General features: G+C 43.0%; 1 protein-coding gene across 2 annotated transcripts in view; it reads left to right on the top strand.

Moving 5' to 3' along the window:
- Positions 1-19,210, top strand: part of LOC131591714 (synapsin-3-like) — a 164,586-nt gene that overhangs the window by 112,129 nt on the left and 33,247 nt on the right. The gene's annotated exons all lie outside the window — the stretch shown is intronic.

Here is a 19,210-nt window from a genome sequence, read left to right as displayed (position 1 = left end):
CAGAGATTGTGTGCTGGGGAGGAATTCAGTGGGATAAAGCCCTGGAGATACATTAGAAATGCTTTCCCTTTCCCTTCCCTTCTGTGCAGCTGAATGACTCAGACAGGGGATGACACCTTGAACCACTGTCACTATTCCCTTATTGGGATGAAAGAACCTTATGAGGAATCCAGAAGGAAATTTAATTCTATGTTATATTTTAAGGACATCCCTTCTGTTTTTCTTTATTTTTGTTGTTGGCATTTTATGGTTTATGGGAGTTTTTGGGGGGAATGGGTTTAGAAGTTAGGAAATGGTGCTGTGATAAAAAAAGGTTGTTCCAGCTGTTTCCAATACAGATGCAGTGCTTTGCCCCTCTGTCCCAAAAGTATTCAGGCCCAGACCACAGAAATGGTCTTTAAATATCTAAGTACCTCAGAGGTCTAATTAACTTTCCAATTGTTAATAGTTGTATGTATGTATGTATGTATGTATGTATGGTATGCAACTATCTTCATTTAGATTCACAAAACATTCATAGGTGCTTCTCTTAGATCTGTGCTGTTGATTTGTCATTTTTTTGATAACACAAGAGGTTGTAAGCATGGCAGAAGATGGCACAGAGACCATCACAGAATTACAAGTTTTGTGTGATTTTCAATGTCCCAAAAGTCCTGCTTTGTATAAAAAGTATTGTCAATTGACTGTGTTAATGCATTTGCATAAAGAAAAAAATCTGCATTTAAGGGAAATGTATTCTTCTCCTAATGTTTAAAATGCTCCTGCTTCAATTTGATATTTCCCCTAGAAAACACTGTCTTGGTGACATTTTTTTCACAAAGAGATAAGCCATTGTGAATTGCTGAAACCTTGAATTTCAAGAGCTTTTCAGTTTGCTTTTCCCAAGTTATACTGGACCGATATGTGACCTTTTGGCAAATCAGTATTGTGATGAAAGTACAATCAGTTTCTAAGTAATTGCAAAATTATTTTGACTTCAAGAGATGCTTATCCTGAATGCCAGCTAATGCAGCACTTACTCAGTGAATGGCAGTAAACAGTAGTCCTAAATGAGCTGTGCCTGTTCAGAAATTATTTAGAGCTATCATACCTGAAGGAGGTGCATTTCACTGGGGTCTGATTTTCAGTCCATCAATGCATAAACACAGGCCTGTCATCAAGGCAGTTGCTGCTTTCAAAATACAGTTCTCCCTATGCACCTTCACCAACAAAAACATAGAATGGCAGGTGCTTTTTTTTTTTTTTTTTTATAGATTTTCTGCTTTGCTTTCAGGAAGGAGTGGATGGTTCCAGGACCTCAGTTCTTAAAAGTTTCTTCTACCTCATCTGTTTCTTTGTAGATGTGCCAGGCTTTAGTTTGATCACTTTCTAACACTTTAGGCATACTTACCTCTTCATATTTTTGCTGAAGGACATCTGTGTAGCTGACAAACCACTCATCTTCTGCAAAATCCTATAATTTAGCGATGCTAAATGCAGGTCACAGTTAACCTCTTTACATCTTTACCCTTTCCCACTGGGTGGTTTCTCGTTTTGATAAAGCTTCTCACCAACCTGTTGTACTGAGTGTAAATTTGGACCCATAATAAAATGTCTCATAATGTCTTGTTGCAGACTCAGGTCTGCTAAAACTGCAGTGCTGTTAGCAACTAGTTATGCCATGTGAGTAGGCCTAGCAAAACTGGATATGATCAACTTTGTGGCTAACTAGTAAGGCTGCCTCTGAAATAAATACCTCATTTCTTCAACATAAAGGAATTTATATCAGACTGCATCAGCTGACCAACTGTTCCCATGCCATGGGAGTTTTCACTTGACTGGCCCGTGATTTCAGTAATTGTGACAAGCCTTAACAGGTTCCCTTTCCCTTGGAAGATATCCTCAAATTCTTTTTCAATTGTTTTGATCTTCTGCCTGTTTGGTGAGTTACCTCTTTAATGAAATTAAGGGAGTGGCATGTTTTTATTAGTGGATAATTTTTTTCTCTTGGTGTGATTATAAATTGTACTTCTTCCAATTTGCTAATTGCCCATGAGTTTAATCACATTTAATACGTATTAGCACACCTCACTAAGTCCCGAGTTTCATTTGTTTATGGTCAATTGCCTGTAGTTTTACTTTCTATGCTAACATGCCTGTTCCTGGCAATATTTCAGCTTGCACCAGCATCATGTTTAAGACACAGGCATTCCCTTTGCTCTTGAGAAGGTAATGCTTTAATCCTCTGCAGCAGTGCTTACTAGTCCTATGAAGTGTTGCTTGCAAAGTGGTGCTATTGTCCTCTTTGTCCAAGCTGGAGAGTGTCCTGAACAGCAATAGAAATTACAGTAGTCCTTGAAGGTTTTTCCAAATAAAAGTCCTTGTCCCAACTTGTGGTGTTTGTAGATCTGTGTGCAGCTTTGTGAGGCAGCTCCATGCTCAATATTCCATTCTGCTGCCACTCTCCTGTCTTGTAATGGCATCCTCTGTGGCATGACAGCACTGTCTGTCATGTGTAGCTTTGAGTCTGAATTTCCTTTGGCTGGCAAATTTTGATGGCATTTCCAAAAAATAACTCTGGCTCATCCAGTAGATTTTGATTGCTTTTTCTCAGGTTCCAGCCATGTTTGCTGTCTTCCTAAAGAATCAGCTTCTCAAGTTCAAGGAGTTTGGCTTTTCAAACCCCTGACAATCCAAAACTCTGCTGCCCTTATCCCTGGTTATCTTACTGCTTCATGTTTCATTTTTACGTGGAAGCCTTTAGGCTCTAAATCCCTGTGTTGCAGCAGCCAGGTGAGCCACAGATGTCAGGCTTAATTCAAAACTATTAGAATCATCTAGTAATCCAGAACCAGCTATTGTCAAAAATAAATTCACCTCTGAGTGATGTAGAAGCAGTTACCTGAGGAGTCACCTAAGCATAATTTCCTGTAATCGCTGAGCAGTGGAGGCCACAAGGACATGAGTGTCCACATTTACACACACACAGTGACTCCAGTTACCACTCCCCAGCATCTTAGAGCACACCAGTCTCCTCCTTTTCCATGGCCCCCAACATCTGCTGGCAGACAAGAAGTCCTGTTTAAATATTTCAAGTTACCCTCCATATGCCCAGAGAGCATTAGCTACAGTAAAGTGAGGGTTTCTCTTCCATTCAGAGAATTTTCTTAGCTTTTTTTTTACCTGTGGGCACCAGAGAATTAGTCAAAATCAATTTCATTCAACCAAATCCACACTTGTATCCTGTAAATGTATATATTTGACCTAGTCACTGCCACTTCCTTTGTCATCAGTGGGGAGGAGTACAGGTATTACTAGAACAGCTATTCTCAGCCTGAGGTATGTATCTCAGCTAATTTGGACAAACCAGTCTCTGAAACCTCCAACTGATCTCTACTGATATTAACCTTTGTCCAGGCTGGCTGCTTCAGATATGAGAGATTCATGGGTGTCTAAAGTTGGGTGACAAGTAATTGATTAGAAGAGAGTGACAGAAACTTGCTTTATTCAGTTTCTGATGTTCACTCCCAGCCCTTTAGCTTAAGTAATGTGGACCTGGGCACATGAAAGGAATCTATCTATAACCTTTAAATGTCTTCAAGCTTTGATCGTAGAAGAAAAATAAAGTGCAACAGGGGCAGTTTCTCTTGGAAGGGATGCAGTGGCTGGAAGGATGCAGCCACCAGGTTCCAGTTTGCCAAGTTTCTGTTTCAAAGTGCAATTTTAGGTGCAATGCTGAGTGCACCCGGCATTGTTCACATTTTCCTGACATTCCTTACAGACAAAAAAATATTCACGTAAAATCACCCCAGTGAAAATCAAAGCAGGGTTTGTGTCTTATTGGCAGCAATGTCACTGGAAGAGAGGGTTGTGCCTTTTCAGCTCTGCAGACAAAAGCCAGAGGTCTGCCAAATTTTCTAGTTTCACTTTAACTGTGGGAAAGGAGTTGCAGGAGAGAGCCCAAGTTGGTGAAGGCTCATCTACATACAAAACATGTGTTGGGCAGACTTGCTGCTGTTCGGCATATGCTCTGGGCTGGCACGGAGGGACATCATCCTTCCAGCGCAGCACCAGGCTCCAGCTGAGCCAGTGCCATCCACAGGGACAGCTGCCCCAGGCCCAGTGCTCCCTGCCAGGGTGGTGATGTGGCTGTGCTCTGGCAGGAGTGTAGCTGCAGACATGGGCTGTGCTTACATCACACATTGCAAGAGTGGTGACCACAAGAGCTGCTGCCTTTTGACCCACCCGGTGAATCTGTGCTGGCCTGGGCTACACGGAGTTAGGCTGGTAGGCAACCCCTGAAAAATGATCTCTTGTTTGCCTGGGAATGCCATCCCCATTGATCACTTTCCAGCTGGCTTATATTGATTTAGCTTAATTCAATGCAAGTGTTTTACATGTAGAAAAGGCTCCGTTAATGTTCCCATGAAGTCTAAATCAGTTCTTCTGTCTCTCTTGCTCTTTAAATCCTATTGTCACTCACATGTAGCTTTCCTGCACTCAGTACATGCCTATTCCTGGGGGGAATAATTGCCAGGGGCTTAATTTTAGAGAGGAATGCTCACCCTGCTGTCTGGGAATGAAGCCTGGAGTAGCCAGCTTCAAAGACTAGACAGATTTGCTGCTGAGTTTAAAAGACATCTTTCCCTTGACTGGGATTTGCTATTGTATCCCTTTTTGCTCTTATCTTCCCTTTCAGCATATGGGAGGGCTCAGGTGCTTTCCGGACTCTTTCCATCTTTGTACCCTTTTAAATACACTTGCAAAGGTTCTGGAAAATTCTCATTTCTGCCTCTTATCCTCTGCAGATTGCTGAGATGACTGAGAATGTGGTGGATTTGATGGGATCTGTGCTTAAAGTATCAGTCATTTGACGCCCTGTTTGCACAGAGCCCTGGCACTTAGCACAGACCTAAAAGCACAGAAGGAGATAGTTCTTTGCCTTCTTCCTTCACTTCACTTAACAATTTTAGACCTAATGAAGGACTCCACCCAAATATAATAGAAGGAAGAATTATTTTTCCTGTGTGCCTGTTGTTTATCTAACAAACATATGTGTTTGTTTATTTTTAGATTATAAAATGCAATTATTGTGTTCTCTGAAGTACACAAGAAAAATTAAAAACACGTTGAGTCAACTTGTTGCTTAATTTATGTTAATTAAACTATTCAATGGGAATGATGTTCCTAGTTAGGTTGCTTCAGTGGGATCTGGATTTTATTCTTGGCTCTGCCACAGATTGCCTGTTTGATTCAAGGCAAGTCACTTAATCTCCCAGTGTTTCAGATCTTCATTCCCCAAATGAAGATAATTCCCCTTCATCGTCTCTGTTTTAGCTATAAATGCTTTAACTGGGACATGTTTTGCACAGTATTCAGCATAATATACTCTAATTTATAATCGTATATATTGATAATAGGTCATCTTGTCTTCAAGAAAAAACACCTCTGCAAGTTCTTCCCAATGCATGGATTGGAAAACAACTACACCTTCCACCACACCCAGACAGTCAATGTCAGAGCTCTGTCAGATCCTGCTCAAAACTGAGTTTCCGTCAGTGGAAATATGCTGATCTGGGGTTTCCGTCTCCTAAGAGTTTATTCTGGAAGTTAAGAACTCAACTTCAAGAAGAACTTAGTTCTTTCATTGCATCCCTAGACCTCATCTAAGCTAAGGAGGGTATGAAATCTCATCAGAAGTGTTACTACAGATCAGGTCCAGGCCTGTGGGTTAGGTAAGACAGAAACTCTGGCTTGAGCACACTTGGCCAGCACGCCTGGGAAAACTCAGTGTTGTATAAATGGCTGAAGGACCTGCTTCATTCTGATGCTTTCTCACATCTCCACCTGTCAAATAACCAGTCTCAGAATAGCTTACACTGGGAGGATCTACTCCTGGATTTCCCCAGGATCTACCTCTGACTAGCCAGGTAAGTGTTTAGGAGCAGTGATGATTTTCTGTCACAAGGTGGTATATACTCATTTGTGCTGACCATCTTCCCACTACACCTACACTCATCTGCTTTCCTGTTTATTCACCAGTTGTGTTTTGCCTGGATGTTTGCATTTGATGTTTTGTACAATGCCTAGTCCATCAAAGACCTCAGCCCTAAGCTGGCAGCACTGAAACATCAGTTACCAGAGGAGCTGCCCTGTTTTCAGTCAGTGCTGGCTTTAGCTGAATCATTTTCTTGAGCTGAATGAGTCCATTGAACCCTAGATCAAAGCCTTTATTTCTCCAAATCTGGGAACTTGGGCTACATTTGCAGTAAAGAGGGTGAGCAGAAGATAATGCATGATGGGATTATGCTTTTCTTTTATCACCTGACAGCACTCTAACAGACCATGTTTCACTGTCATCTGCAATCACTACAAACCTCTGAAAAAGGCCATGGTATCTATGAGGCTTCCTCCCTTCTCGCTGCCTGTGTCTCCCCGAGCAGTGTAAAGGGTCAGCCCTATGATCTTTCCACCTGCAAACAGTCCCAGTGCTGGCACACTTCTACAGACTAAGACTCCTTTCCTCACTTGACATATATTGTACCATCCTTTGCAAATGTGAGAGACATCCAACACGAGGTTCACAATGTGAGCTCAAAGTGCCAGTGCTTTGACTGTCTGAGCAACTGGGCTTGGGCTGCTATCTGACAGAAAAAGAGGAGTCCCAGCCTTGCATTACTGCCAGAACACATGCTGGGTTTTGGCCCCACATCCCAAATGGATGTCCACTAAATGACACACTTCCCATAGCCAACCTGGCAAGCAAAGCCCCTATCCTAAGCGTGACCCAAAGGGCCAAAGTATCCATTCTCTGCTGGCTTTTGTAGATGTGTTCACAGAGAGGAACTGGTGAAGAATAGCAGTAGCACTAATCATCCTTAATGTCATATGAAGTCACTATAAACCTCATTCCTTACAAAAATTTCCTGCACAGTTTAAATCTACCCTCCTTACTGCTGTATATATTTGCCCAACTGCATTTTAAGTTGCATGATGCAACTCACCATGCCCATGAACAGCACAGACTTCTCTTGCTGGCTATTGCTTGGGAGAAAAGCTCTGGCCACCAGCTGATGCTCCCAGGACAGACCAAAATAATGAGGCTGAGATAGAGGTCAGTGAGGTTCAGAGCTGGTTCTGTTTGCACCTGGGCATTTAATTCTTCATGTCGCTGGCTCCCATCAATGAGCTGCAAGCAAAGGAGAGTGGTAGGAACCAAGGATCAGGGTGTCCATGGGCATCTGCTTCCTGCAACACTCACACTGAATTAAAGCAAATAGCCTCTGCTTCATCCCATTTAGGCAGCTCCCTAACAATTCACACCTACTCCATACAGCCATTTCTGTCTTCCTACTGATTCACTGAAACATTCCCGCTCACTCTTTCCGTAAACTCAGCATCCTGTCTTCTGTTGAAGTTACAAGCCAGATGTTAGCTTAGCTAGTGATTAATACTTTGAAAAGGTCAGCTTTGAGTTTCACTGCCAAGTTCACCCACCTCTCTGGGCAACTCCTTATACATCTTCTCTTCCCTTCATAACATATTTGCAGTTGAAAAATATTAAAACTGATACACTACTTTATATCTTGAAAGCACATTAAAAATAATCTTGGGTGTTGGGAAATTTATTAAGGCTGTGCTTGGAGAAGAAGGACCTGTTTAATCCCCTTCTCACATGGATTGCTTGTAGCTCTGAAAATCTGATCTCTGGCTCTCTACGCAGTACTGTGTACCACCTAACCACCTCTCAGCCAGCCCAGTGGATCTAAAGAAGTGAATTCAATAAAATTAATGTCATCTTTTGGTGGGGACACAGAAGGTTTACACCAAATTTTACAATTGAAGGGTACTTTTTCTCCCTCGGTCTCAAGTCAGACTTTGTAAGCTTGGACTAGTCTCACCACGTTAAACATTAACACTGTCTTTGTCACATACTGCACAGCTTAGCTTGTCCCAGCTCTGTTTGGGCTTCTGTGTGTGCAGTATCACCAAAGAAGCTCTGCTCTTCATCAGAAAATGCAGACTAAACCTGTTGATAGGTAATATTTTAGAGAATTTGATCTTGGATCCTCTCACATGCACTATCCAATCTACAGTTAGGAGCAGGCAGATTTAGCCTGAGAGTGTTTTGTTTTCTTGTTTCTTTTGAAGTAAAAGAGGAAATGTGGGAACCATTTCTAAATTGCCCATGCTCCAGAGTGACAGAAGAAACCCAGAAACAGATAAAGACTGACAGCTGGAACATATTGTGGTACAAGAAAGCAATTAGCTTATGGCATAAAAGAATGAAATCACATATAGAAATAATTTGTGTCTCCTGGCATTACTTGGAAACCTGGAAACTTTGGGGCAAATGAGGTCTGTGATCCCAGGCCAGTGTTGGTGTGGCATGGGGATGTGCCACCCTAGAAGGAAGAGTGCCAGCCTGTCCTTAATGACCTCATCTGAGACCTCACAGATGTGTGGGAAGAGATGAGAGAGAGGAAGGGCTCAGTGGCTTCCCCCTCTCTCTGAGCTTTCCCAGCACTGCTCCAAATTCCTGAAAGAGCTTGCTTCTCCCTGCTGTGGGGACACTTTGAGGCAGCTTTGGTCCATGTTTCCCTGGAACCTTGCATCATAAGCTGGGTGAATGGCTGCAGCCTCTCAGCTGTCCCTCTACTCTCAGTCGGCCTCAGCGCTGGGCATGAAAGGCCATCTTCATATGGATTGCTTAAAAGTTACATCATTGAGCAATAAAACAGTGAAAATACCTCAGGGTAGGAGAGGAATTTGAGATAAACATTCTTTACCAGATATTGCAAAAGAAAGCATGGCCTCATCAAAATGAATGAGCTGATTCCCATTGCCCTCGGTGTGGCCAGGGCTCCAATCCTTACGTGTGCGATGCCGTGCTGCCGCAGTGATGAGCTCAGGACAGCATTAGCTGCATGAAGTCAGACAGCTGGATTGATGGATGTAATCAAATTTCCTGCCCCGGTTACAGTTTTACAATCCAAAGCCTCAATTTAATCAGTGGTTGTACTCATAGTGGGATTTGTTTCAGGAGGGATCCCATTTACCACTCCCAGTTTCGGAGAGCTGGTTAATCCTTCTGTGGGGCAGGGTTCACATATCATGCCTCATAAACTCCCTGTGTGAGAGTTTAGGAAGAAAGGACAGGATTTGTCATTAGCACCCTGTGAGCGTGTCTTCACAGCAGGCACAGAGATACCCAACCAGATGGTTTCACTCCATTAACTTCTCACAGATGGAGACTGAGGTCCAAAAATTCACAGCAGCAGCCAGATCCATGTAGGCCAACCCCATGCTCCCTCCCCAGAAAGGTCTGGGAACAGAAACACCCAAACTGTCCCTGCATAGGCCAGCTACATGTGACTTTTTTGCCACATTCATCCAGCCCTTCATTTTCCAGCTCCAAACTGGTGGGCCTACATGATGATGTGCTTCATGAGCCTATCAGCCCAGAGAATCTCCACAAAGTGTCCCACAGAGATTATGGAAAAATTTGCTCTGTACAAAGGAACAGGGCAGCGTTTGTGCTTTTGGGAGCCCCTTCCACCAAATACTATCATTAGCCCTGTGTGGTGTAGAATCAGTTTAAAATAATTTCACTTAGAGTGCTCCATGGAAATCCCTTGCCAGTCACCCTCCTCATATGCTTTTTGTTCTGAGAATCAACAGGCCTCAAAGGGCAGTCTCAGAAGAGGCCACATCTGTACAGAATTTGCTTTCATCCCCACAAGGGTCCCTAAACAATGCCAGTGCCAGCCGGAGGTTTGCTGAATGGTATGAGAACCAAAGGCTTTCTTTGCCTTCTGTTCATCCATTAAAACCTCGTGAGTCAAAATTAAGAGGACAGAAGTGGGAGCTTTAGGAGGCTGTGGTTTCTCACAAATGCCTAAAGCCAAGTACTAATGAGAAAGTTAAAAAAAAAAAAAGTCTGCAACCTATCACCAGAGCAATGCCACAATTAGAGACAAATCCAGTGTGCGCTGCTTTACATTTATGATGCAGACAAACTAATTTAACTAATTAGGGCTGTCTACAAAATGCATATGAAATAGCACTCTGTCTTCAAGGCCCAGTATGAGAGATTCTTGCTACTGAAGTCCAAAAGTGCACACATACATAGCATGGACACCTGCTACTCTCTGAGGATGGAATTAGCCAAGCCACTTCTGCATGGGAAGTTTTAAATATTTTCTTTATTGTCCTACCCACAACTGATGGATGAAAACCAATCGGTTGAGAGGTCTGCAAGGAAAAGTGTATACAAAACCATCTCTTTGATTTCACAATTAAAGAAACAAAACCAAGAAAAATGGAGAAGTCCATTTGGCTTCTCCCATATGAACCTAATATTTTACACATTAACTTTAGTTTACAGCTTTTACATAAGCCTAAACAGCTAAGGCATGATTTATCTTCTTTGAGAAAGCAAACTAGTTTCTTTGTCTATGCAAAGATTTGTTGTTGTTTAAAAGGTGAATGTTGTTTAAAAGTGAACTCTGAAATTTGGCCCATGTATTTTGATAGCAACCATTTGTGCAGCACAGAAACTCTGCAGAGAAGTTCAGCTGCTGCATTGCTGAGGTGCTGGCACTACCTCCATGAGAATGAAAGCCATGATCCCAGCAGAAGACTTCAGCAACTCGTTTTGAAAAATAATTTAATGGCATGAAGTTTGATGGGAAGAAAAGAGGTAGAATTTTATTAAAGAAACAAGTTTTTAAAGAAACCCATCTTTCCAGACTAGTTTCAGACTTTGACTATGCCTGGTTCTACCTCCAGAGTGCCTGGCATGAGCTCCTCTGCTGAACCCAATGCCCTTCTTTTGGGCACATCCCCAGTTACCTCCATGTGGGTTTCTGCCCGCATTCCAAAATCCTACCTGGATCCCGCAACAGCCTCAGTACTGTGCCTGGGAAAAAAACAAATGCCTTCCTGTACTGGGCGTGGACCAACTCACTCACATTTGTCTCATTTATGCCTGAGAAGTGGAGATATTACCTCAGAGATGAAATCAGCTCAGGTCTCCACCTCTTTTTCCAGTAAAGGGTGAACCCTTTCTCTCTAGACAAACAGAAAGAGTGGGCTCACAGAGACCACAGCATCCTTTGCCACTCCAGGCTTGCCCAAGGTAAAGAAGAGGGTCTATGTGTTACTCCAAAAGGAATTTCTCTGCTTCCTGCTTCTCGCCATTCCTGGCTGTTGAAGCCTGCGGTACATCAATGTGTGCTCAGCAGGGGAAAAATGCCGCTGGCCGAGGTGGTGGTTGTGAGATGAAAAAGGCTGATCCGCACAGTGGTTTCTTCTGTCTTCGTTTGAATGCTTTCACTTCAGGAACCCCTTCCTTGTTACAGCTGGGAAAGATGTAAACAGAAGCCAGTCCCAGCTGAAAATAACTCTGTCTGTGTCCTGTGTGGAGCCTGCTTGATCTCCCTTCTGCTTTTCACTCCCAATATCAAGCTAGGTTGTCTCTCAGCACTGAGTTCGCAGACAATTAGGAGAGAAGGTCACCCACAGTTTCTTCCACTTCATAGGGAGCTCTAGTGGCATTAGCAAACAGGTGGAGCAGGATTGTATCTTTTCTCATGGAATGAGACTCAAGAGGGAGACAAATACTCAAGTGGTACCAGTGTGGACCCATGCCCTTGAAGCCTAGGTAGGAAAACTTATTTCTCAGCTCTTGAGAGGTTTCAAGGTTTTGGATATCTCCAAAATCCTCAAGAATAAAACATGGAGATGTTAAATGCATGTCAGAAAAACTTCCCTTTTGCAGTTTGAAAGCATTCCATATCCCATTTGGATTGTGGATAGAGGGGAAGAAGTTAATTAGTGTTCATTCACTGAATCATTGAAACGTGATACTTCCACCTTTCAAAATATAAAATTTGCCCCCTGGGGCCTCATTCTCTTTCCCAAGCAATTGCTGAATTTGGAGAGATTGTGAAATGCAGCCCTTCCTACAGTTTTTGGCTCCTACCAAAAACATGTAATTTGAAAGTTCCCAAGAAATCTCAAAAGACACAGAGCTAATTCAAACATGGGATACAATGGCTGCCTTTCATGTCCTCAATGTCTCCGACATGAGCCAAAAATTAGTCTGGATAAACACAGAAGATTTTTATCTGGAAAAAGAAGCCTGAAACCATGAAGCACAAGAATGAGGTTGTAGGAAGAACAGAGCCCATACCTGACCCCCACCTGCTCTAGGTGCCTAAAAGAAACACAACAAATTCAGGGTTAAGAAGAGTTGTTGCCAGTGTTTAATTCCATGTGCAGCCCGAGGAGGAGGTAAATCCATGGAACAGGATTTACTCCCCACATTTATGTCCCAGAGCACAAAAAATAGGAGACATGAATTACACTCCAGTCCACATTAGCAAAGTATTTGAATTCCTACATGAGCCTAAGGGCTCAAAAAGCTGAAAATATTATCTAGCTGTAAAATAGAACAAACTGAGCCCATAGCTCAAACATTTCTTGTGTGAGGCAATACCTGACTTTCCAGGTCAGCGGGAAAAAGAAATGTGGTGTAAATATCTGTGGCTGTAAGCCAAAACAAGACCCACTATGAATTCAGTCTGAAAAAGGTAGTCAGTGGAAACTGTCATATGGGAATGGTATGACATCTGGCTGCATGAGATAGACCATTTGTGTGTACAGCCAAAATGAAACACTAATGTCGGAGCAGACCAAGATAATACATAATGCAAGATAAGAACTATTCTCCTGCTTAACCCAGTGAGGCAGACAGAGGCTATATTAACAGTAGTAAACCATAGCGTGCCAGGCTCATTCTCAGGCAGCTCTGTCATGGCCCAGCCACAGCTGTGCTATCAAGCTCTTCTAGCCTCCAGTGTTCTGTGGGGCATGTCTGCAGACTTATGGTGGTTCTATGCTGTGCTTAGGAATTGCTTGGGAGAAGCTTATTCATCTGGATACAGAATATGCCAGAGAATGGTCTAACAATTTTAACAGTATAGGCAAATCAGGGCCAGCGTCCTTGCTATGTCATTGTTCTATTTACTTGTATAGATGTGGCATGCGATGCCAGCTGCAGGGTGATACTTCCCGTAATCCTCATTCTTCTTTATGTCCAAAGTCCCTCCTGAGGTGTTAATCAAGATTATTAACTGTGCTTTTAAAAAAAGAAGTCCGACTGTGACTGCCTGGTCGTCTATGCTGCTATTTCTATAGCTTTCAGTGCTGAAGAATGGCGAGAAGGAAGGAGGCGGTGATTCACTGCCCAAGAGCTTTCAGGAGCCCGGAGAATATTTCAAATGTTCCAGTATCCCATTGCCTGTACCAAGCAGCACCCATGGCTCATTGCTCATGACAGCATCTGACATGGCAATGCCAGCCAAGTCTGCACATGGTCATTGGCTCTTACAAGGGCATGAGGTTTACAAGAAAAATTCAGAACCATTTCTGTGGCAGGCAGATATTTCTCAATGAATGTACTAATAAGCCCAGGACCCGCTTCTCATTTTACACTGACATAACTGCACCACTCTCAGATGTGCTACAGAAGGTTGTGAAATCACAGCTAAACCCTTGGAGTCATGTGGAGGCCTCCCAGCTTTGCAGTCGGGGCACATGGCTTCATTGTGTGTAAAAGTCAGGATGAGAACCATATGCACTTCGTCCTTTGGTGACAGAAAAGTACCTGCAGCAGACTATGCGGTGAGATTAGAGACCAGCAGTAACTGGGGCATGATTGGCTTCAGTGAGACTTGTTGCAAAAGGTTGTTTTCCTCTGTGAAGTTTAGGGAAGGTTGTTCTCTCCAAAGAAACCCCATGCTTCCCATTTTGAAATCAGTGAGAATTCAGAGTTTTCCCAAAAAAAAGGGACAGTCAAGCCTGCCAAGTGAAGAGAGGTTTGTTGGCCACTATCTTGTAAACCTCAGGGATTCTTATAAGACCTATGGCTTTGAAAACTCCAGCATAAATTCATAAAACATTTTCCACCTGTCTCCTTCTTATATCTTTTTCTATAGCTTAGATGCTACAGTTAACCATAGTGTTCACCATATCTTCCTGTGCAATGTGTTGGCATGTGGGATGGAATTTTCCAATTAGTGAAAAATACAGCAAAAGGCACACAATTCAGGTCAGAGGGAAAAGGAAACTTCTCTTTCGCTGCCTCCCACAAAAAATATTTTGACAGTTTCTCAACATAAGGAGTTGGGAGAATGTATTCACTCTCCTAGCAAAAAAAGGAAAGACAAGAAGCTTCCTTAAAGGCACCACTGCAAAATAGCTAAATTAATGTCATGCATTAAGGAATTACAGAAATTTTCTATGTAGTCATAGAACCTTTAAAAAACCTGCTTGTGGTTTGATATGTGGTAATGGGGATTTATTGACCAGGACTACTAGATACGTGTGTGAATACGAGCACACACATACTGCATTTTGGGGTTTTTTGCTGAGCAACTGTTTGTCTGGATATGTTCGTATAATTCTCACACTTGAAGCTCCAAAGGAATGAGAATAACATAAAATGCTCACACTCCTATTCTCCACTAGGAGAACTCAAATACATCCTGTCTCAAATAAAGAAGTTACGTAACATTAGAGGTGGAATCAATGACAAAACATTCCGGTTTGTCCTCACCCCTTTTTATTCACTTCCATGACCCATTCTAACCGCAGCAAGTGTTAGGAGCCCTGAAACCTTGGTTTGTGGTTTGTTTACTCGAGGATGTGAGGATTAAGTCATGCTGCTGGGTTTTTTTCTCTTTTGTTGTGCCTTTTAAAAGCAGTGGGAGAATCAAAGAATATTGTTTTATCACCCTGCTGCCATCTCGTCCATCAACTGCCTCACTGCTTCAGATCCCACCTATATAAAGCTGTCACGATCCAGCTGTCACTCAACTCCTGTCACAAGTATCTCATTGCTCTTCTCATCATACCCCCTATCTCCTCCTTCCTCCTGAGACCTTTGCAGATACCTGCTCCTCCTCAGGATTTACTTCAGCTGTCCTGAGGCCCTCTTTCCCCAGATAATGATTTTTTCCTCATTGTACGCTAATTACAATACACTAATCAGCACACAGGTGTGTGTCTTAGAGAAAACCGTATCACATGCAGCCCTGATCTTGCCATGCCTAGCAGGCAACCGGTGCTGATCTTCAGCTCAAGTTTTTAGTAAGATAGTTCCATAAACACAATGACGTCATGTCATGACATCATTATTTTCCTGTAGGTTGAATCAGCTTGCTTGCTTTTACAGGAAATTATATGTTCACAGCCCCTTCAACTTAATTGACACCAGGGAACTGCCACACACATTACTTCCAACATTTAGGTCTCAAATGCATGAACAACATTCCCATCATCCATTAGGTACACACCCAAAACAGACTTTGCCATCAAACAAGTGAAAACAGCTAAACAAACATAAAAATCGGGTTTAGAGTATAAAATAAAAAATCAGAATATTACTTCTGGGGGAAGGGTGAAGGCAAAAACTACAATACCTTGTGCTATGGGGCCTTCTGGCCTGGTTGAAAACACTGGATGCTATGGTAATACAATACCAATGCCAAGACACCAAAGTTTTAATGACTCCATCTCCCACCACCCCAAATCCCTCCTAATATTAGCCATGATGTAATTGCAGCCTGTACTGTTCATTTCAGCATTGTTTGGAATGGTTTTGCAGAAGAAATAATAGTACTGGAAACTGAAAATTCATTGTGTAAAATGAGCTAGATAATGTGAACTAATGCGCAAACCTATGCATAACGGAGGGAAATCAAAAAAGACATTCTACTTTGTTCATGGATATAGGACAGAACAAAAAATCAGCTTAAAATCAAACTTAAAATCAGCATCTCTCTTGAGAGTTTCAGTGAAATAGAAGAGTCATAAGCACTGTATTTACGGGTTAGATCAGGTTTCATGGAATCATCAAATGTTAAGGGGTTGGAAGGGACATTAAAGATCATCTATCATCCCTGCTGCCATGTGCAAGAACATCTCCCACTAGACCAAGTTGCTCGAGGCCTTGTCCATCCTGGCTTTGAAGACTGCCTGAGATTCCTTCATTCAGATCAGTTTAGATCCAGCCCTGTTCTACTGCTCCACCAGTAAAGAATAGAGAAAATATTCATAAATTTACAAGAAGTACTGAAGCCCTCATTATTTGCAGGAGTGGAGGGGCAGAAGGTAAAGGGGAAAGTGTCACAGTTGACAGCCACGTGTTTTCAAATAAAGGCTAATGTGTGCATACCAGCACTCATTTTACACACCACTGCCAAAACTGATAAACTGCAAGTGATCTTTGCAGTGACACTACACACAGAGCAAAGCCCTGAAAATCAGGGGCTGAAATGGTACATTTGGGCCATTGGTGTTGTAAGTTGGAAATAACTTCTATGACTCTCCCTTCACTACTACCAAAGACATGGATAAGTTCCTAGTTCAGGATTCAAACTGCTGTTTGACTCTTAACAGGCCTCTACATACACCAAGCTCTAGACATTTATGTAATCCTTGGCACCTCAAGGCTTTGTCACAACCTCTGGGAATACATTTGTAAGATTTTAATTCAAAGGGTTGAGTTATGCATATGCACTAACATCCTGCATATGATCACTGAGCTAGCTGCAGCACTACAGTCCCATCCCAAAACCTGCCACCCTCATCTATAACAGTCCTGTCAACAGCTCATACACAGTTTACAATGATCAAAGTGTTTTTCACTATTTTTCCGAGAAGAGCCGTTGCAACACATAGAAGGGCACAGACATACATCTTTTCATGATTTCGGTAATAGCATGCTTTTCTTATTAAAATGTTGTACTATTCTGTGATTATCATAATCTTCTTTCCCAGGAAATTTATGATTCAGTATGTGTAAATACTCATCTCGGGGGTCTGCCCTTGTGGTGGCTTTGGCCACCCGCAGAACTACTCACCGCATTTGTGTGTGAATTGCATCAGAGTTGTGTGTATAATAGATTCTCCCTTCTTTTGGCTTCCCTATCCATCTGGGCGCTTGCCAAGTACACTGGCTGGCCACCTTATTAGCAACAAAAATGGGACTTGAGTCCCAGCAAGACTCTGGTGGAAGCTGGAGGTCTCCCTGTTGACTGTAGTGGTGTTCAACCACTTCCACCACTTCAGCAAGGGCCTTCCAGCGGGTGGTTGTGGACTCTGGTTGCTTTAGTCCTGCAGACTATGGAGAGCTTTCAATCACACTTAACTTTGGCACAGGCTAAGGGCTCTCCACTGTCACTAGATAAACTCATTACATAACGCAGCTCTGTGCATGTGCCATGCTCTCTTGTTGGTTTCTCCATAAGGCAGGTCCATGTATGTAGAAATCTGGTGGGTTTTCAGTGGCAGAGGCAGATTCCTGGCTAACCATGCACCAGCATTTCTCCGGAGCCATAGCTTTCCCAGCGAGGCTACCACATGTTCACAGTCTGGATCTGTCTCACCTCAAGCCCCAAGTGCTATGCCTAGGCCAAGCCACATGTGATCCCAACACGCTCTGACACCAGCTGGTCACCCCTACGTGGGATGAGACCAAGCCTTAGTAAGCTGAGATCATGTTTCCAAGAAGCAAAGAGAAAGGGAGAAGTTTGCGCAGCACGTTGTCATTGCCGGCGGTATTTTCCAGACTAGGAGTAAACTTGGGTCGTTTACTGGACCCCAAACTTTCTTTGCATGTATACAGGAAAACAGATGCTTCCCACTCCTGGGCCCCATGCCCAAGCAGGCTCCCTCAGCAACATCATAGGCAGGGGACAAAAAACAGGGCAGCAGAGACATTGCTTCCTGCCTCAGTCTGCTTTGAGCTGGCCAAAGAGCATTATCTATCCCGCACACTTCTCTGGCCTCCTTGCCAGGGTATCAGGCGGGCTCACAGCATGCAGTTTGCTTTTCCTGCTCTGTAGGAACAGCTGCTGCCTCTGCTCCCAAACAGGGAACGGAGGCCAGGGCTTGCAAGCACTTTGGCTCAAACAGGGTGCATGGGGCAGGGATGAGAGAGTTGGGCAGTGAGCCACATCTCCCAGAGCCTGAGCAGGTGGGTGCCCCAACTACTAGGTAACCTTTCATCTTCCAGCATTAAAGGCCTGGCATGGTCCATCCAGAGCCCTATCTTCAGTAAGCCCCAGGTGTAGTCCTCCAATTAGCTCATTTATGACAGCATAAAATAAATTTCAGGTTCTTACAATGAATTAAAGTGGCAAAGGTGAAATAGAGTACAAATTCATGTGCCTGGACATACACTTAAGCATTTGACTTCGGGTTGGCCACCTATCAGTTTCCTGCCTCTTCTGAAGCAGTGGTGCTGGTCCCTGCCTGGTGCCAGGACTGTGATTTATTGTGCCCTTCTGTGGTCCAAAGAAGATCTTTCTTCAGCTTTCTGCCTGAAGAAAGTGACACAGGCTGCTTGAGGACGTGATACACTCACTGTTCCCCTCTCCTGTGACATTTCTTTATATAAGCAGCTCAATAGCAAAACATATCAGTGCTCGTATCATTACTAATTTTGTTATTTATAGTGAGCTGCCACAGATGGAGACTGCAGCACCATTCTATCTTTAGGGCGTAGTGCCTGCCTGTCCTTACAGACAATTGGTAATTAGCGCAAGAACAAGTTGTTTATCTATTCTCAAACTAAAATAAATAAGAGACCCATTTATCCATCAAAATTCAACTGCCTCCTTTTGTCAGATCTCCAGGTTAACTGCTTAATGGATAGAGCTCATCGCTTCAGGCACTTAAGTAATGATGAAAGTGTCTTTAGAGGAAATGAAATATGCAATAAAAAATAACCAGCTATATACCGAACAAATAGCATTTGGATGAGAAGAATCATGAGCACTGGACCAGATGAAGGTCACAGGGATGCCAGGCAGAGGTGCAGAAATGGATCAACCAGTACACAGGGGAAATGTGGTACATATATGGTACTCACTCCTTACATGTGCGCTTCCTACCGGTATAGCCACCCAGCTCTGAGCCGATCACTGCAAGTGAATCCTTGCATGAGGATGAAACTGGAGAAGAAAAGGCAGAGAGGGTACTTGCAGTTTTTCAAGTAAAATCCCACATGTGCTCTAAGATGACCTTGTATACCTTGGATGGCAGGACCCTTCCCAATGGAAACACCACAAAAGCCGGGGAGAACATATGACTCTTTTTTTTCTATTTTTATTGCTGATCCCAACCCTTCTTTGTTTTCTTTTATTCACTGTATCCACCC

Source organism: Poecile atricapillus, chromosome W (assembly GCF_030490865.1).
Source record: "Poecile atricapillus isolate bPoeAtr1 chromosome W, bPoeAtr1.hap1, whole genome shotgun sequence".
Lineage (NCBI taxonomy): Eukaryota > Metazoa > Chordata > Aves > Passeriformes > Paridae > Poecile > Poecile atricapillus.
This window is presented reverse-complemented; position numbering and strand designations above follow the sequence as displayed.